Raw genomic sequence first — 23,837 nt, 5'->3', positions numbered from 1 at the left:
AGGGGACGACAGAGGATGAGATGGCTGGATGGCATCACTGACTCGATGGACGTGAGTCTGAGTGAACTCCAGGAGTTGGTGACGGACAGGGAGGCCTGGCGTGCTGTGATTCATGGGTTCAGAAAGAGTCGGACACGACTGAGCGACTGAACTGAACTGAATGGGTATATAACTCCTTGCTAAAAACTAGCAAGGAGGCACTCTTTCTGTCCCCTTTTGATGTCTGTGTCAGCTTTCTCTATCTCTTTTATACTTCAATAAAACTTTATTATACAAAAAGCTCTGAGCGATCAAGCCTTGTCTCTGGCCCTGGATTGAATTCCTCTCCTCCAGAGGCCACGAATCCTGGTGTCATTCATGGCTCATAGCAGCAAACTTTCATCTGTGTACATATAACTGATTCACTGTGCTGCATAGCAGAAACTAATACAACACTGTAAAACAACAATACTCCAAGAAAAAATAATTTTAAAAAAGACACAGAGTGGCAGACTGGGTAAGAAAACAAGAGCCTACAATATGTTGCCTACAAGAGACCCATTTTAGGGCAAAGGGCACACATAGATTGAAAGTGAGGCGATGAAAAAGGCTATCTCACGAAAATGGAAATGACAAGAAAGTAGGGGTAACAATACTCATATCAGACAAAACAGACTTTTAAAAAAGGCCATAAAGGATAAAGAAGAACACTGTACAATGATAAAAGATGAGTACAAGAAGAGAATGCTATACTCATTAACATATACGCACTGAGTATTGGTTGTTGCTGTTGTTCAGTCGCTCAGTCGTGTGCTCAGTCGTGTCCAACTCTTTTTGACCCCATGGACTGCAGCACGCCAGGCTTCTCTGTCCTTCACTATCTCCCAGAGTTTGCTCAAACTCATGTCCATTGAGTCGGTGATGCCACACAACCATCTCATCCTCTGTCACCCCTCTCTCTTCGTGCCCTCAGTCTTTACCAGAACTCAATATAGGAACATCTAAATACATAAAACTTACTAGTAGACATAAAGGGAGAAATCGACAGGAATACAATAATACTAAGAAACATTAACACCCCACTGACATCATTGACAGATCTTTCAGACCAAAACAAAACAAAATGGTAAGGCAACAGAGATCCTAAATTCCACAATAAAATAGAGAGACATAATTGATATTTTCAGGACATTACAGCCTCAAAATACCACAATACGGTTCTTCATAAGAACACCAAATGGCGGATGATGCTGGTGCTTTGAGAAGGCCTAGAGGCCCCGGGGGCCCTGGAATGGGAGGCCCTGGTGGCTTCCAAGGTGGCTTCAGCAGGGGGGTCCTGGGCTTGGGTCACAGCCGGGATCAGGGATAGGGCAGAGACCACAGAGCTCACGGAGGCAAGGCCAAGGACAAGGTGTGGCTCCCGGTTCCCAAGCTGGGCTGCCTGGTCAAGGACATGAAGATCAAGTCCCTGGAGGAAATCTCTCTCTTCTCTCTGCCCATCAAAGAATATGACATCATTGACTTTTTCCTGGGAGCGTCCCTCAAGGACGAGGTTTTAAAGATTGCTGCTGCTGCTAAGTCGCTTCAGTCGTGTCCGACTCTGTGCGACTCCATAGACGGCAGCCCACCAGGCTCCCCCGTCCCTGGGATTCTCCAGCCAAGAACACTGGAGTGGGTTGCCATTTCCTTCTCCGATGCATGAAAGTGAAAAGTGAAAAGTGAAAGTGGAGTCGCTCAGTCGTGTCTGACTCTTAGCGACCCCATGGACTGCAGCCTACCAGGCTCCCCCATCCATGGGATTTTCCAGGCAAGAGTACTGGAGTGGGGTGCCATTGCCTTCTCCAGATTATGCCCATGCAAAAACAGACCATGCTGGTCAGCAGACCAGGTTCAAGGCATTTGTTGCCATCAGGGATTACAACGGACATGTCGGTTCGGATGTCAAGTGCTCTAAGGCAGTAGCCACTGCCATCCGTGGGACCATCATCCTGGCCAAGCTATCATCCCCATGTGACGAGCGTACTAGGAAAATAAGATTGGCAAGTCCCACACCGTCCATTGCAAGGTGACTGGACGGTGTGGCTCTGTGCTGGTGTGCCTCATCCCTGCTCCCAGGGGTACTGGCATCATCTCAGCCCCTGTGCCCAAGAAGCTCCTGATGATGGCTGGCACTGATGATTGTTACACCTCTGCCAGGGGCTGCACCACCACCCTGGAATTTTCGCCAAGGCTACTTTTGATGCCATTTCCAAGACCTACAGTTATCTCACCCCTGATCTCTGGAAAGAGACAGCGTTCACCAAGTCTCCGTATCAGGAATTCACTGACCATTTTGTAAAGACCCACACCAGAGTCTCTATGCAGAGGACCCAGGCTCTAGCTGTAGCCACCACATAATTTTATATGAGAAAAATAAAGTGAATGAAGCCAGAAAAAAACAAAAATACCAGAATACACATTCTTTACAATTACACATGGAACATTCTTTAGAATAGTAGGACACAAAACAAGCATCAACAAATTTAAGAGAATAGAAATTATTTCAGGGATCTTTTCTGATCACAGTGGTATTGTTAGGGGAAGCACACTGATTGAAACCACCCACCCTGGCCAGGCACCATAGTAACCACTTGCATGAGTTGTTTTATGACAGGAGATCCTGATAAGGAATACAGAACTAATAAGCCACCACCAACCGGAAGAGTTCGGGAAAGGTCTAAAGGAGACACCGCGTGTCCGTCCACTTCCCAGAATCCATCTCGCTAGCATCCATCTTGGCTGAGAGATGCATGCGCCACCAGGAAAGACTCTGAATTAGAATGATTGGTCAAAGACCACCCGGAAACTAATCCCATCACCATAAAACCCAACACTGCAAGCCACGCAGCAGAGCTGTTCTCCTGGGTTCCCTTACCCTACTGCTCTCCACCCCGGTGCCCTTTCCCAATAAATCTCTTGCTTTGTCAGCACGTGTCTTCTCGGACAATTCTTTTCCGAATGTTAGACAAGAGCCTGCTTTTGGGGCCCTGTAGGGGGGCCTCCCCCTTCCTACAACAGTAGGAAAGTAGAAATCAACCATAGAAAGAAGGAAAAAATGATTACATTGAGACTAAATAACATGCTCTAAAAAAACAATGGGTCAACAATGAAATCATAGAGAAAATTTAATTATATCTTGAAACAAATGACAATGAAAACAGAATCATACAAAATCCATGGGATGCAGCCAAAGCAGTCTTAAGAGGGAGGTTCACAGCAATATAGGCCTTCCTCAAAGAACAAGAAAAATCTCAGATAAACTCCCTACTTACAACCTAAAAGAATTGGAAAAAAAGAACAAACAAAACCTAAAGTCAGCAGAAGGAAGAAAATAATAAAGAGCAGAGAGAAAATAAATAAAATAGAAATTACAAAAATAATAGAAAAAGAACATCAATAAAACTAACAGCTATTTTTTGAAAGGGTAAGCAAAACTGACAAATCTCTGGCCAGGCTCACCAAGTAGAAAAGAGGAACCAAACAAACAAAATAAGAAATAAAAGAGGAGAAATAACAACAGATACTGCAGACATTTAAAAAAAATAGAATACAATGAACAATTATATGCCAACAAATTCAACAACCTAGAGAAATGGACAAGTTTCTAGAAACTGACAGCCCACCAAAAATGAATCAAGAAGAATTAGATAAATTTGAACAGATCCCTAGACGTGAAATAGAATTTGTATTAATTAAAAAAAAAAAAACACCTCCCTGCAAACAAAGTCCAGGACCAGATAGATGGCTTCATCAGGGAATTCTACCAAACACAGGAGGAACTTATACTGATTCTTCTCAAATTCTTCCAAAAGACTGAAGAGGAGAGAGTACTCCCAGTTATTCTATGAAGCCACCATCACCCTGATACCAAAACTAGACAGACACTACCAAAAAAGAAAACTACAGGGCAATATCTTTGATAAATATAGATGCAAAAGTTCTCAGCAAAATATTAGCAAATCAAATCCAACAATATACAGAAAAGATCATACACCATGATCAAGTTGGATTCATCCCAGGGTCAAAAGGATGTTTCAACACGTGTAACCCAATCTTGTCAAACACCATATCAACAGAAGGAAAGACAAAAACCACATGACCATCTCAATGAGGCAGAAAAAGCATTTGATAAAATTCAACACCCATTCATGAGAAAAAGTCTCATCAAAGTGGGAATAGAGGGAATATATTTCAACATAATAAAAGCTGTTTATGACAAACCTACAGCCAACATAATACTCAACAGTTAAAAGCTAAAGGCCTTACTGCTAAATTCTGGAACAAGACAAGGATGTCCACTCTCATCTCTTCTATTCAACATAGTATCGGAAGTCCTAGACACAGTATCAGATAAGAAAAAGAAATAAAAGTTGTCTAAATTGAAAGGGAAGAGTAAAATTGTCATTATATGCAGATAACTTACAGCTTAAAGATTTAAACATAAGACACGACACCATAAAACTCATATAAGAGCACATGGGTAAAACATTCCCTGACATAAATTGTAGTGATGTTTTCTTAGGTCAGTCTCCTCCCAAGATAATAGAAATAAAAGCAAAAATAAACAAATGGGACCTACATAAACTCATCAGCTTTTGCACAGCAAAGGAAACCATAAGAAAAACAAAAAGGCAACCGACAGACTAGGAGAAAATATTTGCAAACAATTTGAGCAACATGGGCTTAATTTTCAAAATATACAAATAGCTCATACAACTTAATAACAAAAAAACAAACATCTCAAACAAAAAATGGGCAGAAGGCTCGTTCTTTCTCCAGAGAAGACATACAGATGGCCTATAAGCATATGAAAAGATGTTCACCATCTTTTTTATTAGATGTTAATCAACACTTCTAATTAGAAGTGCAAATGAGAGAAATGCAAATCAAAACTACGAGGTATCACCTCACACTGGTCAGAATGGCCATCATTAAACAGTCTATAAATAATAAATGCTGGAGAGGGTTTGAAGAAAGGGGAACCCTCCTACACCCTTGGTGGGAATATAAATTGGTGCAGGCACTATGGAAAACACAGAGGTTCCCTAAAAAACTAGAAATAGAGTTACCATATGATCCAGCAACCCCACTCCTGCACAAATATCTGGAGAAAACTAATTTGAAAATATTCATGTACCCCAATGTTCATTACAGCACTATTTACAAAAGCCAAGACACGAAAACAACCAGAATGTCCATCGACAGATGAACAGATAAAGATACGGTTCATATATACAATGGAATATTACTCAGCATATAAAAGAATGAAATAAAGCCATTTGCAGCAACAGGCATGGACCTAGAGATCAAACTAAGTGAAGGAAGTTAGAGAAAGACAAATACCACATATCACTTATATGTGGACTCTCAAAAATGATACACGTGGACTTATTTACAAAACCTACCCACAGTCATCGAAAACAAACTTTATGGTTACCAAAGAGGGGATGAGGAAATAGGGATAAATTAGAAATTTTGGGATTAATATATATGCACCATTATATATAAAATAAACAACAAGGTCCTACTATATAGCACAGGGAACTATATATAGTGTCTTATAATGAATTATACCGGAAAAGAATCTGAAAAAGAAATACATATATACATATATGTAACAGAATCACTTTGCTATATACCAAAAAGAAGTGTTAGGTGCTCAGTCGTGTCTGACTCTTTGCGACCCCATGAACTACAGCCTATCAGGCTCCTCTGTCCATAGAATTCTCCAAGCAAGAATACTGGCGCGAGTTCCCATTTCCTTCTCCAGGGGATCTTCGCAACCCAGGGATTAAACCCTGGGTCTCCTGCATTGCAGGCAGAGCGTTTACTGTCTGAGCCACCAGGGAAGACTATACCAGAAACTAACAACACTATAAATCAACTATACTTCTATTTGTTTTTGTTTTTTTTTAATATTTTAACTGAAAAAAATTTTTACCATGCTGCACAGCATGTGGGATCTTAGTTCCCCAACCAGGGATCGAACACATGCCTCCTACATTGGAAACAGGGAACCTTAACCACTGAACCACCAGAGAAGTGCTTACTTCCATTTAAACGACAACAAAGAAGGATCTAAAGAAGAAAAAACAAAGTTGGCAAACCACTGTTGTGCTGTGTGCCAAGTCCTGTCCAATTCTTTTTGATCCTGTGGACCGTAGCCTGCCAGGCTCCTCTGTCCATGGGATGTTGGTCTCCTTTAAAATAAAAATAAGTGAAACCTGGGAATCTGAGAGCAGCTCATCCAGGACATCTCAGTAAACGCTGAATCCCAACTGCAGTGAGTTAGTGGGGCTGCTTGTGTTCAGTGGAACAGCTGATTCAGAATCTTGCAAACCCAGGTGGTGCTTGTGGTAAAGAACCCACCTGACAAATAAGGTTTAATCCCTGGGACAGGAAGATCCCCTGGAGGAGGGCATGGCAACCCACGCCGGTATTCTTGCCTGGGAAATCCCATGGACAGAGAAGCCTCGTGGCTATAGTCCATAGGGTGGCAAAAGAGTTGGATAAGACTGAGCAACTTTAAAAAAAAAAAAAAAAGAGGACCTGATACATCAAAGGATCCTAGGCCATTAAAATCCTAGATTGACACGGTTTGTTTGATGATTCACAAGCCTAGGGAGGATTCTCTGCGTGTGTACTTTGTGGATTTGGGGAGAGAGTCCCCCTACAGAGGCCCATTGGCAACCTTTTCCAGGACCGGTGATCACAATTTACCCATCTCACTTGGCAAAGGACCCCCTGGTTCTACTTGTCCAGGTGGGGTTGCCCCCCTGCTCCACATACACATGCAGCCTCCCCTCTTCCTGCTTCATATCAGGGTCTGGGCACACTGACCCTGCTGCAGCAGAAGAGAGCCCCTCCTGACTTCCCATCTGCATTTTCCTGGGCTGTGACCCCCATGTCCCACCCTCCAATCACGTGTACATGTTATCAAGAGAGTAAGTAAAAATGAAAGTATGCGGGGTTGTATTTTCGAACTGACTCCTTTGTTACCCCATGTCCTCCCACCTTTTAGTATTTTTCCTTTGTCCCTAGCTCTTCCACCCTTTCATTGTGGCAGCAACCAGACCAGTCTTATTCTCTGCTTTATGGATGTATTGATATTAGCAGAGAACAGAAAAAGAAGCAGATTCTGGTGTCTGAGTTGTAAAGGCCTAGCCCCTGAGAGGAAACAAAATAACTCCAGTGAACCCTCTCTGTTTGAGGTGGTGACTGACGAGTCCAAGCTCCCCCAGACCACACACAGTTTCCCTGGGCTGGGGTCAGGGAGGAGGGGGGGTAGATGCCAGAAGACCTGCTCACGGCCCAACATTCAGAGAGAGCTGCACCCAGAGAGGCCCACAGAGGACAGGAAGACGCAGATGTAATTGTACATGTGCTTCCGTTCCCAGTCACCAAAAGGCAAAAACTGCAAGTGCTCATCAACAGCTAAATGGATTCACAAAATGTGGTCTATCTGCACAACAGGATATTATTTGGCCATAAAAAGGAATTAAGTACTAAATACCTGCTATAACGTAGATGAACTTTGGAAATATCATGCTGAGTCAAAGAAGCCAGACGCTAAGACCGTACATTGTATGATTCCATCTACACGAAATGCCCAGCACTGGCAAATTCACAGATTAGATTAGTAGTTGCCAGGGGCTGGGAAGGGATAGGGAGTGACTGCTAACGGGTGAGGGTTTCCTTTTGGGGTGATGAAAATGTTTGGAACTAGACAATGTTGATAGTTGCACAACACTGTGAATGTATTAAATGCTACTTTATTGTATACTTTAAAAATTGTTGGGAATTCCCTGGCAGTCCAGTGGTTAAGACTGCACATTCACTGCTGAGGGCCAGGGTTCAATCCCTAGTTGGGGAACTAAGATCCTGCAGCCATAGAGAGTGGGCAAAAAAAAAAAAAAAACACCACCCAAATTGTTAAAATGGTGACTTTTATGTTATGTGTATTTTAACACACACACACACTACATAGGCTTCGCCTCCACTCCACCCCCTTGTGGTTACAAGGAGCTCTTACACACACCCCTACTCCCATTGCTGGGTATGCACTGGTTCCTTGCACAACCTCCTGTACCCTCTTTGTTTGGCTGACCCTTTCTGCCATCTATCCTCCCCCTCCCCTCTATTAAATCGATAAATAAGTATCGATTTAAATTGAGCCCTGCACTAAGCCACAAAGGAATTCCACATCACCATGGACCAGGGCTATCCCAGGGTTCACTCGTGGGGACAGACAACTGTTGTGTTAGGCAGATCGATTTTCTCACCTACATCCTTTGCTTCTGCCTCCTCACCCCGACCCTTTCTACCCAGACATGGGAGGGGGGCTCAGAGCCCCCTCGCATGCCTCAGGCCCAGGGATGAAAGACAAAATCTCTTGCGACCTTTCGTTGAGCAATGCCCATCACCCTGCAAAAGGGCCACACGGCAGGATGGGCTCCTCTGCGGGTGCATGACCTGACCTCCAAATGGCTCTGCGGACGCCATCAGACCCTACCACCTAGCCCAGGGCAGTGCCACCAACACAGGCCCTCCAGGACCGGAGCCGGAAGAGCAGCCGCCTAGGAGGCCGGGAGCCTTGCTCTCTCATTGGTGGTCCAGTCCGTCACAGATCTCTTACAGATCAGCCCCTCCCCGTCCCAGACACCTCAAATCAAGGAGTGTCCTGTGAGTGAAATGAGCCTGAGGGGTGACAAAGCCCCCTGGTGGCAGGGAGGGCCACGGCAGGGATCACAGCACTTTGCCCGTCACGGAACCCGCCTATTCTCTAAAGCTCCTGTCGTATCGCGAGCGGCCATTCAAAGCCAAGCGGAGTCTGCGCGAGGCCCTGCCCACTTTACCAGCTTTCCGTGGGAGCCGACGTTTCCCATGGAGCACGATTCGTGATTGGTTGCGTAAAGCATCTAAGAAGGCGGAGCTGAGCCAGCAGGGGCTAGACGGCCGCCGCCGTCGCCTTGGCAACCGGGCCCAGTCGCCTGGCCTCCCCAGCTCTGAGACGGGCCTATGGTGCCCTCTAGCGGCCGCGTGCTGACACGGCAGGGGACCGGGACCGGGTGGGCGCAAGGAGGCCCTTCGCGCGTGGTAGGCTGGGAAATGGGGGAACCGAGGCGGACGGAGAGGGGAACAACCCGTTCAAGGTCACAGAGAGACACAAATCCAAGGCTTCCGGAGTCGGCCCTTTGGTATTCTGCTGCCGCTTTTGTCAATTCAAAGCAACAACAAAAACCCCTCACAGGCTGGTACCTACACAGAGCTTAAGCGGCAGAGCCCCTCATTAGCAGAGGACTCTTGGAGGGGGTAGGGGTGGGGGTTGGGGGCGCGGCCAGAAATGGATCCACCTGGTCCTATGTGTTGGTACCATTTGCAGGAATGAACTGCAAATTAGTTAAGATCTGTATTGAATCGTAATAGGTAAAGATGGCTCTCTCCTCACCCTGACTCTGTCACACTTCCCCTCGGGTCCTGAAGCATTAGAAGCTGCCTGAGAGCAAGTTGAGTTGGGGGTACATTTTACTGTGGCCTTAATGGGAACTGTTTACATAGATAGTTATTACTGGCCATCCTGGGGTAGGAATGACTTCCAGGAATAATCCCACTGCCCACCTGCCATCATGACACTGAGCACTAGAGCAGCTGGGATGTGGGAGGAGGAGGAGGAGAAACAGGGTTTGAAATGTACAGAGCCGGAAGCTGGTATTTGGAAAATTCTTCCAATCATCAAATGCCTAAATTTATGAGCAGCTCAAAACGGAAGTTTTTCCTGTTGCGAGTTATCATCAATAATGCAGTGAATACAATTGCAAACTCCCTCTATAAAATATTTTCAAATATGTCCATATGTAACCAACAGAAACAATTCTGGCATGGAGAAGTAAATTGTAACAAATTTTTTTTCAGATCATACCAAAAGAGAAAGAGAAAATTTGAATAGAGGCAATATATGGGTTTGGAGATTAATAATATACTTAATGAGAAGAAGTGATGTATATGAACACACTGGAGGAAAATTAAGTTTCTTGCCGACTTGATCAAAATACTGACACTGACAAAAATAACACAAATCTCATAATAGATCTTTACAAGACACTGACATCAAGTTGACTGAGTATTGTCATTTCAGAGTAAGATGGGTCTCTGAATATGAGACCCTGATTTGCCCAGAAAATGTACAGCTTTTATAGGAAAGAAACTTGACAGAGGTTTCCCGAAATTTGACAGTGGTCCTAAAAATGTACACAGCATTAATAACAAATTGCAAAGCTGAAACTTCTAAACTATCAATGAAAAACAAATTTCCATCTACCAAACTAAAAGAAAATCAGCATGAATTATTTTTCTATCCTCTTGCTAGAAAATGATATTACAAGATTGTTGTCATATGAAAAGGCAGGCAAAGCATCTGCAGCCAAAAATTGTAGGGGGGAAAAATGTGTTATAGGAGTTTGTCAGGCAGTTAACAAAACTTTATGTCAGTTTTCTGAATTATGTGAGATTTGAAGTATTTCTCAGCTTTTAAAATGTTATGTATTGTGTATTCTTTCTGATTCTAAAGAACATTCCTTTCCTAACTAATTCTGTATTCCTAATTTTCTGTTCTTTTTTAATCCCCCCCACCAAGTTATATAATCTTCAATAACTCACAAAACCTGGAGCTGCCTCAAATGAACACCCACACAACACCATTCATCACATACTTGAGAATCAGGAACTATAGGCTCATTAAGTAAAGAGAGGCACATGAGCTGTTTTCTAGACACATTTGTGTGCTTTGAAGTAGCTCTCTTATCAGTAAAAAGGTGCTGGTGAACATTAAGTCCAACAGCTGACTTTGACTCTAGAAAATTCAGGGAATCACAAAATCACAGACTTACTAAAAGCTTGATCAAGTGAGAATGACTTTCACTCATTAAGCTACTTTTAGCTGTTGGTTCCCCCAGAGCCTTCCATTCCTTTAGTGTCATCCCCCAAAGAAACTGCAGAGGACAGCTTGGGGCCATTCTGTCACCATTCCCTCAGACAGAAGGGGTAAGTTTTCTTCCTCCTTAGTCTTTTGGGTATTTTAGGATTGTCATCATCTGTTATGCAAAACAAAACAAAACATTCATGTTTTACCTTAATGTTTCATGAGGTAAACTTCTTTCATCTTGTCCTATTGACATCTGTAGAAAGAGGATTTTTTTTTTTTTTTTGAAAGTCTGTTGCTCAGAACTAAGCCGCTACAAGTTACAGAAAGGTGCCTTATCCATTCGAATGTACAACAATGTATCCTCTTTGGTGGAGAGCTTCTAGTCCCACTGTTGGTTTTTTCCTGTCAGGCTGTACTAGAAGAAGAAACATAAGAGGCACAAGGGTATGCCAGATGGTGAAAAATAGGTTTAAGGCACCAAAATAGGGTTGTTTTTATTAAAAACTAGGCTAGCATGGAATGCCAGAAGGTGTGAAACCCAGCTCTGAATAACAATCTCCTGTGTGAACCTCCCACCAGGTGAAGCTGGGTGGGCCTGCCAGCTTTCCTGGGGCGGAGGGGCGAAGGGGGGCAGGCAGGGAGTTGTTTTTGCAGGGCTGGCTGCAAAAGATTCTGGAGGCCCATGGGGGAGCCAGTGGCTCTCCACCCCTTCCTTTCCCTATGCCCCACCATCAGTACACTGAAATCCTCAGCCTGGTGCTGATTCATCCATATCTCCTTCATACTGGGGTCTGAGGTCCAAGAACAATTACGGCTGGAAACATGACCTCCAAGAAAGCCTAGGTTTCTTCAGCATTATTTTATATAATTTTCTTTCTTTATTTTTGACTGTGCTGGGTCTTTGTTGCCACGCGGGCTTCTCATTGCAGTGGCTTCTTCTGCTGTGGAGCACGGGCTTTAGCATATTGGGGCTCAATAGTTGCAGCTCCCGCGCTCTAGAGCACAGGCTCAGTAGTTGCGGCGCATGGGTTTTGTTGCTCCGCAGCATGTGGGATCTTCCTGGATCAGGGATCAAACCAGTGCTTCCTGCATTAGGCAGGAGGATCCTTTACCACTGAGCCACCAGGGAAGACTTCTTCAGCGTTATTGAAGGGAACGGCCATGTCCAAAAGTTTTCCCCTAACCCTTAGGGTTACCGAACCAAACTTGGATCCACTCTCTGGCACAGTAAAGCCCATCTACTGACACCCGGTTGTAGGGAAAGAAAGCGCACCATCTGTCTCAGGGCTTCCAGCGAGGAGCCTAGGCAGTACTTAAGGGTCAAAAGACCCAACTCTCTGACGGCTTTCAGAGGAAGGTTTTTAAAGATGAGAGAGAGGGTTGCTGGGTATGTGATCAGCTGGTGGACATTCTTCTGATGGATTGGTGATGAGATAATCAAAAGTCAACATCATCAACCACCTGGTTCCTCCTGGTCTGGGGCCTATGTGCTTGTGGCCAGCAGACAGTTAACTTCTTCCATCTGGTGGGGGTTTCGGTCTCTGCAAAACAGCTCAAACGGTTTGGCTCAGAATATTATCTCTAGCCTTTGAGGAGGAACTAAAGGTCCCTGACTTTGTTTAAGGGCTAAACTATCAGTATTTTGTCCTGCTTGACTGTTGTCTTTCTGCATTTTCTCACAACTCTGATTACATTCTTTGGAACCCAGGGAAGGGCTAGAAGGCTAAAGTTTTCCTACAGACAAGAGGCAGGTGGAGGACATGGGTCAGGGGAGGTGTCTGTCCTGGGAAGGCCCCCATAGGGTCCTGCTTGGTTACTTTACCAAACAGTGTCCCTCAAACTCTCCAACTTTAAGGAAGCCAGCATCCGAGAGGGTTAGGCTCCTCATCAAAAAAGTCCTTTGTCATACTGAGTCAGTGAGCTTTTGCTACAAACCAACCAACCAACCACAAAGCTTGGTGCCTTAAGGCAGTGGTCCTTAGCCTTTATGGTATGAGGGATGGGTTTCATGTAAAATAATTTTTTCATGGACCAGGGGGTGGAGAGGTGGTTTCAGGATGATTCAAGTGCATTACATTTATTGTGCACTTTATTTCTATTATTATTACATCAGCTCCACCTCAGATCATCTGGCATGAGATCCCAGAGGTTGCGGACCCCTACCTTAAAGTACCAACTCTGGATTTAGCAGACTGGCAATCTGGGCTAAGTCCCACTGATGCACTTGGCTCATGCCCACGTCTGTGACATCAACTGCCAGGTTGGCTGGGGACAGGCTGGTCTGAGATAGCCTCAGCTAGTTAGATTGTATTTCTTCCGTGCGGTCTCACATCTCCCAAGGCTAGCCTGGGTTTGTTCACAGGGAGGTAGCTGAGTTGCAAAAGAGTAAGCTGAAACAGCAAAAAAATGCTCACAGCCTTTTGAGATAGGCCTGGACCAGGAATAACACTTTGTATTCAATTGGTCAGAGCAAGTCCCAAGGCCAGCTCAGGTTCAAGGGCTGCAGTTCTTGATAGGAGCAGCTACTCTGCATTGAACAGGGATGCAAGTACAAAGAAGATAATAATGGCAGCCATTTTTTTCTTTTTCTAAAATTTTTTTAATTGAAGTAACATTCTTTTGTATAAGTTTCATGTGTACAACATTATATTTCTATTTCAGCTTGCAGGATCTTAGTTGCCCTATCAGGGATTGAACCTGGGCCCTTGACAGTGAAAGCGAGGAGTCGTAACCACTGGACCACCAGGGAATTCCCGTATTTCTACTTCTTTATACACTAGAACATGCTCACCACCAAAAATTTAGTTTTCATCCATCAACATACAGTTGATCCCCTGTACCCAACTTGTCCCCCTTCCTCTGGTAATATTGGGGGACTGAGGGAACAAAAAGTGCCCATGAAACTGAGAAGTCATCTTGAGACCAAAAGATTAGGCAAGCAGCTCCATATAATCAAGTTGGCAGCTGCACTTTGCACCAGTGAGGGGCATTGGGACAATTTTATAGTTAATCTAGGGTAGGGGTACAGATACTTGAAAACAGGCCGTGCATTCCTAAATTAAGATTTACGAATGGGTAAGCTAGTCATGCAGAGAAGGCAATGGCACCCCACTCTTGCCTGGAAAATCCCATGGACAGAGGAGCCTGGTAGGCTGCAGTCCATGGGGTCGCTAAGAGTCAGACACGACTGAGCAACTTCACTTTCACTTTTCACTTTCATGCATTGGAGAAGGAAATGGCAACCCACTCCAGTGTTCTTGCCTGGACGGGGGAGCCTGGTGGGCTGCCGTCTGTGGGGTCGCACAGAGTCAGACACAACTGAAGCAATTTAGCAGCAGCAGCAGCAGCAAGCTAGTCATGTGGGCACTGGGAATATGTCACAAAGGGTTTTCATCATTGTTTGGGGACTAAGAAAGCATAGAGCCTACCAGATCCTGATGACTATGAAACAACCTCTATTAACTACAAAACCCTTGACGACAGATAAGTGATTCACTACATAGTACAGACTGGGTAGGGTCAGTGAAAAGATGGGAGAAATTGCAAGAGCCCAAGATGGCGTCAGTTATGCTACCAGCCATACAGATAGCCACTACTCTGCACTCTGTATCTATATATTTGTTTTTTGTTTCATTTGGTTTGTTCATTTATTTTTTTAATATTCCACATATGAGTGAAATCATACAATATTTGTCTTTCTTCTGACATTTCACTTAGCATAATACCCTCAAGATCCATCCATGTTTTTGTAAATGGCAAGATTTCATCTTTTGTATGGCTGAGATGTAATCTATTATATATAAAGAAGATGTGAGAGATATTTATCTCATATTCATGATCATATGGTTTTTCTCATCATTGATATAGTGAATTACACTGATTAATTTTTGAATATTGAACTAATCTTGCATTCCTAGGATAAAACCCACTCAGATATTATGTATTTTTCTTATTATATATTATTGAATTTGATTTGCTCAAATTTTGTTAAGAACTTTTGCATTAGTGTTTCTGAAGTACATTGGTATATAGTTTTCTTATAAAAAATTTTTGTTTGATTTTGGTATAGAGTAATGCTGACCACCTCATGAATGATTTGGAAAATAGTCTCTCCTCTTTAATTTCCTGGAAGAGTTTGTGGAGAATTGACTCATTTTGTCTTTAAATATTTATTGGAATACTCCCATGAAGCCAGTTGGGCCTGGAATTTTCTTTGTAGAAATATTTTCAATAAATTCAATATCTTTAATCAATGTAAGGCTAAACAGGTTACCTATTTCTTATTGAGCTTCAATAGTTTATGTCTTTCAAGGACTTTTTCCATTTCACCTAAGTTGTCAAATTTGTTGGCATAAATTTCATGATTTTTTCCCAACATATATTAAAAATACTATGAAGCCTTTAGAATGAAAACAATGTAATATTGGTACATGAATAGAAAAGAAACCAGTGGAATAGATTAGAGAAAGTCTAGAAAGAGACTCAAATATATTTGGCAATTTAGTATATGACAAAGTATATGGCATTTCAAATTATTGGGGTAAAGATGTACTTAAAAAATTTATTTTGGTAAAATATCCACAGCATAAAATTGACCATTTGAGCCATTTTGGGGTGTACAGTTCAGTGGCATTAAATACATTCATATTGTGGAACTTCCCTGGTGACTCAGATGGTAAAGAATCTGCCTGCAATGCAGGAGATCTGGGTTCAATCCCTGGGTCTGGAAGACCCCCTGGAAAAGGGAATGGCAGCTCACTCCAATATTCTTGCCTGGGAAATCCCATGGACAGAGGAACCTGGTATGCTACAGTCCATGGGGGTCAGAGAGAGTCAGACACGACTGAGCGACTAATACTTTCACTTTCAGAGAACTAAACTCTTACATGCTGAATGGTGTGGCAAAAAAAAAAAAAATACATTCATGTTGTACAACCATTACCACATCCATTTTCAGCCCTGTTTCTTAATAGACTTTTTTTTTTAATGCTACCATTTATTCATTTAGTATTTTAGTTATTACAAGACCATTTCTTTTTACTGCCTCAAAAATCCTCTGTGCTCTTCGTATTCATCCCCCTTTCCCCCAGTTCCTGGCAACCACTGACCTTTTTACTGTCTCCATGGTTGTGCCTTTTCCAGAGTGTCATATAGTTGGAATCAAACAGTATGTACCTTTTCAGATGGGCTTCGGTCACTTACTAATATACATTTAAGCTTCCTCCATGACTTTTTCTGACAGCTCACTTCTTTTCTGTATTGAATCACGTTCCATTGTTGAGATATACCAGAGTTTATCCATTCACCTATTGAAGGACATCTTGGTTGCTTCCAAATTTTGGCAAGTATGAATCAAGCAGCTATAAACATCTGTGTGCATGTTTTTGCGTGGACATAAGTTTTCAATTCCTTTGGGTAAATATCAAGAAGCACAAGTAGTGGATCATATGCTAAGTATATGTTTAGTTTTCTAAGAAACCACCAAATGATTTTCCAAAGTGGCGGTATCATTTTGCATTTCCACAGGTGATGAATGAGAGTGTCAGTGGTGAATTGGAGAAGAACTATATTCAATATCCTGTAATAAACCATAATGGAAAAGGTCATGTATACTTATATACGTGTATATATATACATCTATGGGCTTCTCTGGTGACTCAGTGGTAAAGAAGCCACCTGCCAATGCAGGAGATGCAGGAGACATGGGTTCTATCGCTGGGTCGGGGAAGAAAATTTCCTTCTAGAGGAGGAAATGGCTGCCTACCCCAGGATTCTTGCCTGGAGAATCCCATGGACTGAGGAGCCTGGTGGGTATAGTCCATGGGGTCACAAAGAGTCGGACATGACTTAGTGACTGAGCATGCATGCAGTACAAGCATAAAACCTCATATGTTGATAAAAACTGTGTACTAGACTGGTTAACAGCTACAATCCCTTGCATGCTAGTATTCATTTTGCAGTGTATCCCTGCCCTGCATTCCTTCCATCCAAGGGTGAGTCTATTTCTTCACCGTCCTACCCCAGAGTCTGGACTGGCCTTGTAACCTGCTTTGGCCAATAGCAGTAGATGGAAGTGACTTGTGACTCCCACAGTCAGTTCAGGAAGCTTGAGGCTTCTACCTTGATTCTCTCAGAAAGTTCTGGTTGCCATATAACGGAGTCCACTTAGCCGACTAGAACATAAAAAGCCATGGAGACCCGAGGAGCCCTAATCCATAGCCAGATATTTGAGTCAGGCTATCTGGAATCTTCCAGCTCAGCTGATTCTCTCTCTTGAGTGAGTCCAGTCAAAACTGGCAAGAGGAAGTACCCAACCAACCAGCACAATCATAACACATCATAAACTATTACTGTTTTGGGCCACTATCCCTTGGGGTGGCTTATTACACAGGAAAAGGTAATTAAAACTGGAGTTCAATTTATTATTACAAAATGAAAAACCATAATAGGCAGAGGAAGTGGGTGGGGGTAGAGAGGAAACAAAATTGGCCTTTCCTTGATAATTACTGAAGCTGGGGATTCATTATCTACTCATCTATTTTTGTATATATTTGAAATTTTCCATAGTAAAAAGTAAAAAATAAAAGGGAGGGTTGGAAAGATTTCATTGGAAAAATGTGGCTCTTCTCTGGTGTTCCAGTGGCTAAGATTCCATGCTACCAATGCAGGGGGCCGGGGGTCCATCCCTGGTGAGGGAACTAGACCCCCAATGCCGCAATTAAAGATCCCACATGTTGCAACTAAGACCCAGTGCAGCTAAATAAATATATTTTTTAAATGTATATGTCTATTTTTGTTTTTTAGCTATATCACTGGGCATGTGGGTTCTTAGTTCCCAGCACCCCTGCTTTGGAAGAGGTGAGTCTTAATCACTGGATCGCCAGGGAGTTCCCTTAAAATATATATGCATACTTGATATTCAACACATTTAATTTTTTTTACATGATTACATAATACACAGAACGAAATACACTTTTCCCCCCAGCAGGCCACATTTTGACTCTCCAGTTCACCCCTGAATGTCATAGAGATATTACATAAAATTTCTGGGTGTGTCATGAGATCACCAAGGATGAGAAACCAGCTCCTAAGGCAGCTGGGGCCCCAGCAGCAGGACTCAGCGGGGCAGGAGCCCCCAACCCTGCAGCCCGGAGTATGAGTAGACGATGAGGAAGTTCGGCTTGCGGCAGCCCGCTCTGCCTTCCTTTCCTCCTTCCTGTCGCATCAGGTCAAGACTGTACCCAGGCCCGCCTGCCCTGCTCGACAGCACGGGCTCGGGCTCCGGGGGAGGGTGAGACTGGGGCTGAAAGCGGCTGGAAAAGGCGGACCAGCCTGAATTTCAGCCCTCCATCCTTGCAAGGGACAGGCGAGCCACCCTGGAGCTAAAGGTCACTCTGGAGCTCTCCAGGATTCTGCCCCTCTGACTCACGCTCTCCGGGAACCCCGGCATCCCCGGGCTCAGATTCTAGACTGTAACGCCTGCGGGCAGCCCCGAAGTGAAGGAGCGCAGCTGGGCGCCCGGCAGTCCGGGAGGTGGGGCGTCTTGCGACCGCCCTGTTGATCCCGTCCCTGCTTCCTTAAAGAATGACTGATGGCGATTCTCTAGCCTCGAAACCACTCTCTCAGCAAGCCCTTTCCTTCCAAAGACGCCCGGAACCCGCGGAGGAGGGGGGAGGAAGGTGGAGAGTCGGTGGGGGGAGGGAGGGAGGAAGAGGAATGAATTGCATTGGCCCGTCGCCTCCGCAGCGGAAGATGCTGACACCCTCCGTCCAGCCCCCTCCCCGGGGGCCCTGCGTCCCCCTTCCCCCTGCCAGGCTGCAAACATACAAGCACACAGACCTGCGCACTAGAACATAAACAGGGATATTTAATTTCTTCCTTTTAATTTTTTTTTTGCACACTAATAAATAAACTACTGCAACAACAACAGAAAAAGCAAGCGGAATCCAAATATCCTCTCGGTTGCCATTTGGTTATATAAGAAGGACGAATTAAGGCGAGCTGGCGGTAAAGAGTCGCTCCAAATCCGAGCCCCTGAACCGGCCTTAAATCAAAAGGGAAAAAGTGGGGCAGAGTTCTGCCAGCAGCAAACATGATCTGCTTCTGGGGAGAGGACTGTCACAGGTCACAGAACTCGGCCCAGCTAAAAGTCCGCAGCCCCTGCACACCTCCGGGAACCCTTATTCGTTGTTGTTTTGCAGGGATGGGCTCCAGGCAGCTTCCTTTGTAAGGTGCCCCCCACCCCCAGCCCGCGGGTCGAGCTTCTGGGGCAGGGAGCAAACACCCGCCCCAAGGGACTGGACCACCAGCGTCCCCTTGCCCAGGAATTTAGGATTGGGGTGGAGAAAAAGAAAACAGTGTTTATGAAGAGCCAGAAAGCGTTCTGTGTAAGTAGGGGATTGTGGGAGGCTGTGAGCTTGAGGAGGGGAGCTGTGTGAAAGAACAAAAGGCTGAGGCGGGGCGAGAGAAAAAGAGAGAGAATATAAAGACATGCTGGCGTAGAGAGGGACAGGCCACAGGAATTCTGCTTGAACTCCCTGCTGCCTTCCGAGCCCCAACTGCTGCCTTCTCTCATTTTCCAGAACAAAAATATCTTGTCTTCTATTTCACCAGACACCTATGACCTATCACCTTCGGAGGTTCAGGAAGCTTGAAACTTCCGTTACTTGTATTCAGAATTCTAAATAAAATGCCCTCAAATTCAAGCTTTCTCATTTTACTTAAATTTTTTTTTTTTTAGAGCAGTTTTAGGTTCTCAGCAAAATTGAGAGGAAGGTGCAGCGATTTCTAATATTAACTCCTGCCCTCCCCCCCGACACAGAGCCTCCTCCATTATCAACATCTCCCCTAGAGTGCTGTTTGTTCCAGCTGATGAACCTGCACTGACACACCATCGTCACCCGAAGTCCAGAGTTTACATTACGGTTCACTCTTGGTGTTGTGTGGGTTCAGATAAACGTATAATAACCTGTATCCACCATTTTAGGGTTCTAGTGTGTGCTCAGTCATGTCCGACTCTTTACAACCCCAGGGACTGTAGCCGGCCAAGCTCCTTTGTCCGTGGCATTTCCCAAGCAAGAACACTGAAGTGGGTTGCCATTCCTACTCCAAGGGATCAAACCCGAGTCTCCTGTGTCTCCTGCATTGGCAGGCGAGTTCTTTACCGCTTGAGCCATCGGGAAAGCCCTAAAGGATAGTGCCACTGCCCTAAAAATCCTCTGTGCTCCTCCTGCTCATCCCTCCCCCACCTCCAGCAACTGCTAATCCTCTCACTGTGTCCGTAGCTTTGTGTTTTCCAGAATATCATATAGTTGGAATTGTGCAGTATATATGGCTTTTTGGATTGGTTTCTCTCACTTAGTAATTCATCTTACTTTTGTGGTAAAAGTTTGCTGCTTACATTTTCCTAACCCTTCTCTCCTTTAGTACACAGTCCATAATACCTTCCGGTTGAGGGAAAAAAGCTTATGTCAGGCTTACAAATAAAATGGAAACAAATGTTTTTCCTTTGGGAAAAGGAAAACTCATACTTCCTGCATACTGGAAACTAGAAATCCCAGTGTTTCCAGTTTCAGCCACAGTCCAAACTTAAAAAAAAATTTTTTTTATTGGACTATATTTATAACATTGTATTAGTTTCAGGTATACAGCAAAGTGAATCAGTTATGCATATATCTGCTCTTTTTTAGGTTGTTTTCCCATGTAGGTCATTACAGAGTACTGGGGAGAGTTGCCTGTGCTATACAGTAGGTCCTTACTATCTATTTTATATATGTGTGTGTGTGTGCACGCTCAGTAGCGTCTGATTCTTTGTAACCCCATGGACTGTAGCCTGCCAGGCTCCTCTGTCCATGGGATTTTCCAGGCAAGAATACTGGAGTGGTTGCCATTGCCTTCTCCAGGGGATCTTCCCGACCCAGGGATTGAACTCGAGTCTCCTGCATTGGCAGGCAGATTCTTTACCACTGAGCCACGAGGGATGCCCATTTTATATATAATACTGTGTATATGTCAAAGTCCAACCTTTCTAAAGCATTCTCTGACTTCATCTTCCGGAGCAGGGATTTTAAAACCCAAGGATGCGTGCTCAGAATCATGGCCGCTTCACTCAAGAATGGGCATCCATGGAGCCATCCTAAGGGCTGCCTCTCCTCACCTGGGCAGGATGGTCCCACCTGCAATATACAGAGCTTGGCCATGCTCTGCCTGGAGGCAAAACCACAGGGACCTGTTTCAGGAGGACTGGCAAAGACTCATCCCACCCTTACTTCTCTGGAAGTCATGATCGTGGTGCTGTGGTAGTGTTTCCCTCAACTCCTCTTCAGTCTCTGCAACCTTCTCCCATCAGCCAGAATCATAACAGCAGCAGCAATCAACATTTACCCACTGCTAATTACATGCCAGGCACCTGGCTAAGCCCTTTTTATGTATGTATTTAATCCTCATGACCCGAGGAAGCAGGTAACAGTAGTGTCCCCCATTTTTATAACTGAGGAAGCTGAGGCACCGAAAGATTAAGTCACGTGCTCAAAGTCACACAGCCTTGAAGTAGCCTAACCAGGAGTTAAGCCCAGACAGCCTAGTTTCAGAGTTCAGCTGTGAACCACGACACTGTGATGGGAGAGAGAATGGTTATAAATGGCTGTGTAACAAGTTACTCCCAAACGTGGCGGGTTAAAACAATGAACAGTTCCACACATGTCTTCTGAGGGTCAGGAATCTGGATGCTCAGGGGGGCTTATGGGGAAGGCTACCGTCAAGCTGGCAGCCAGGGCTGTAGTCTCCCAAGACTTGACTGGGCCTACAGGATCTGCTTCTGACCTCATTCATGTGGCTGTTGGCAAGAGGCCTCAGTGCCTTGACACGTGGGCCTCTCTATGGGGCTGCTCCGGACAAGCGTTCCCGCAGCCCGAGGGATGAGGGGAAGAGAGAGAGAGATTGAGAGATGAGCCACCCTGCCTTTTATGACCTACTCTCCTGGTCACCCATCATCATTCCTGCCTTATTCTACTCATTAAGTCCAACCCACACTCAACAGGAGGGCTTACACAAAGGCATGAACACCAGGAAGCAGCGATCACTGGAGGCCATCTTGGAGGCTGTTACCACAGGTGTGAAGAGGAGCTAAACAAAAGGACCACGCCCACAGAAAAACCTAAAACCTGCTCTAGAGGTGATGGCAAAGAGCTAGCATGCAGAGATTAGAAGCAAAGGATTATATGTACACATAGTACCAGGAACGCTTCTGAAAAACTTAGTGAAAAAAGAAACAGGGTGAATTATAGAACACAATACCATTGATGTAATTTCAAAATATATGCATACAGGTGCCATTCATCTCAATTGCAAAAACAGGAACCCTAATTGATGCTGTTAGAAGTCTGGACAAATTGCCCTTGGAGAGGAGCTTCTGGAACACTCATCATGTTGTCTTTTTTGGGCTGGGACCTAGTTACACAGCTGTACTCATTTTATGGAAATTCATCCAGCTGTGCACTTATGATGTGCGCGTTTTCCATATGTCTGTTACATGGCTATACAATTTACATTAAAACCAAAAATACATTCATGGAAAATACCAGTACCCATTTTGTGAGAGCCTATATAAAAGAAAAGATATACATTAAAATGATTGTCTATGGGGGATAGAAGTGGGGAAGGAAATACATACATACACACACACACACACACACACACACACACACACACACACACACACGACAGGTCTTATGCAATCGTTGTTATTGATATACCACAGAGGAGTGTTATTAATTTGACCCTCTGCACCTGAGGTTAAAAAAGATAACAAAAAAGCTGTGTTTGTGATCTCACATTCAGGTGGGCCACAGGAGAACTTTATTTTTTTATGGTGCTTATAAGTCTGTCTCCATCTACCCAGTTACCTAAGGTCCCTCACCCCTCAATGCTCCCAAATCAAAAAGAGTTGATCCCAGAGGCTCCTCCAGCCTCTGCAGAAGCTGCTCAGGTCAACACCCACCCCAGCTGAGTTACTTAGTGGGGAGGAAAGATGCACTCTAATCAAATCCCGGGAAAGACTTAAAAGAGTTTAGCAAGTTCTCACACTCAAGCTGCATCCCATTACCCTGGAGAGCTCATTAAAGCACAGAGTTCTGGGCCCCTCCCTCGGAGTTTCTGAATTTGCATTTCTAACAAGTTCCCAGGTCCTGCTGCTGCCGGTGGGCCCAGAAGCTCACCTTGAAAATCACTGGTGCTACAAAGGAGGACAAGAAGTATGGTTACTGCCATAGCAAGTTTTCCACCCCCAGGGCGATCCCAGGTTCTAGAACAAACCTCAGCCTTGGCTGCTCCCTAACGAGGTGGTGTGGCTTGAGAAGCAGAGCTAATCCCAGAGACAATAGAGGAAGCTTTGTGAAGGGGAGATCTCTGGGCTTGGAGACATCAACACTCACCTTTTGCAGCCAGCCCCACCCTCCATTCTGCATAAGAGGTAATGGTCTGAGCTTTCTGCCGAGAAATCTGGGCCACAGCCATGTTCACTAGAGTGGTAGTCTCAGGGAAAACATCGGTGTAAAACCAAGCAGAACCCTGTAGGGTCCTCCCAGGTACAGAAGCCCCTCCGTATTTCCCATTTCTTGTTTGTAGAGAAAAAGCTTTAATCTCCTAGGCCTTCTGTGAGTTCCAAAGAGCAGACTCAATCACTTACTAATTAGGGAACTGAGGGAACTCAGAAACAAAGGGAAAGCAGTTAAGCAAGAAAAGTAATGATAGCTTAAACAACTGAGCAATGAAACGGAGTCCTGGTTCCTCCTCTCAGAATAGACATAACAATCTGACACATACCTTTTAGTTGTTCTATAGAAACTAAGACCCCCACCCAGATAGAGGATGGCAACCACATGCCAACCATAAGCAGGTA

General features: G+C 44.4%; 1 pseudogene; it reads left to right on the top strand.

Annotated features, from left to right (window-relative positions):
• Positions 1-1,216: 1,216 nt before the first annotated feature.
• LOC139180931 (small ribosomal subunit protein uS5-like) lies at positions 1,217-2,376 on the top strand (annotated as a pseudogene).
• Positions 2,377-23,837: the final 21,461 nt, after the last annotated feature.

Source organism: Bos indicus, chromosome X, assembly GCF_029378745.1.
Source record: "Bos indicus isolate NIAB-ARS_2022 breed Sahiwal x Tharparkar chromosome X, NIAB-ARS_B.indTharparkar_mat_pri_1.0, whole genome shotgun sequence".
NCBI lineage: Eukaryota > Metazoa > Chordata > Mammalia > Artiodactyla > Bovidae > Bos > Bos indicus.
This window is presented reverse-complemented; position numbering and strand designations above follow the sequence as displayed.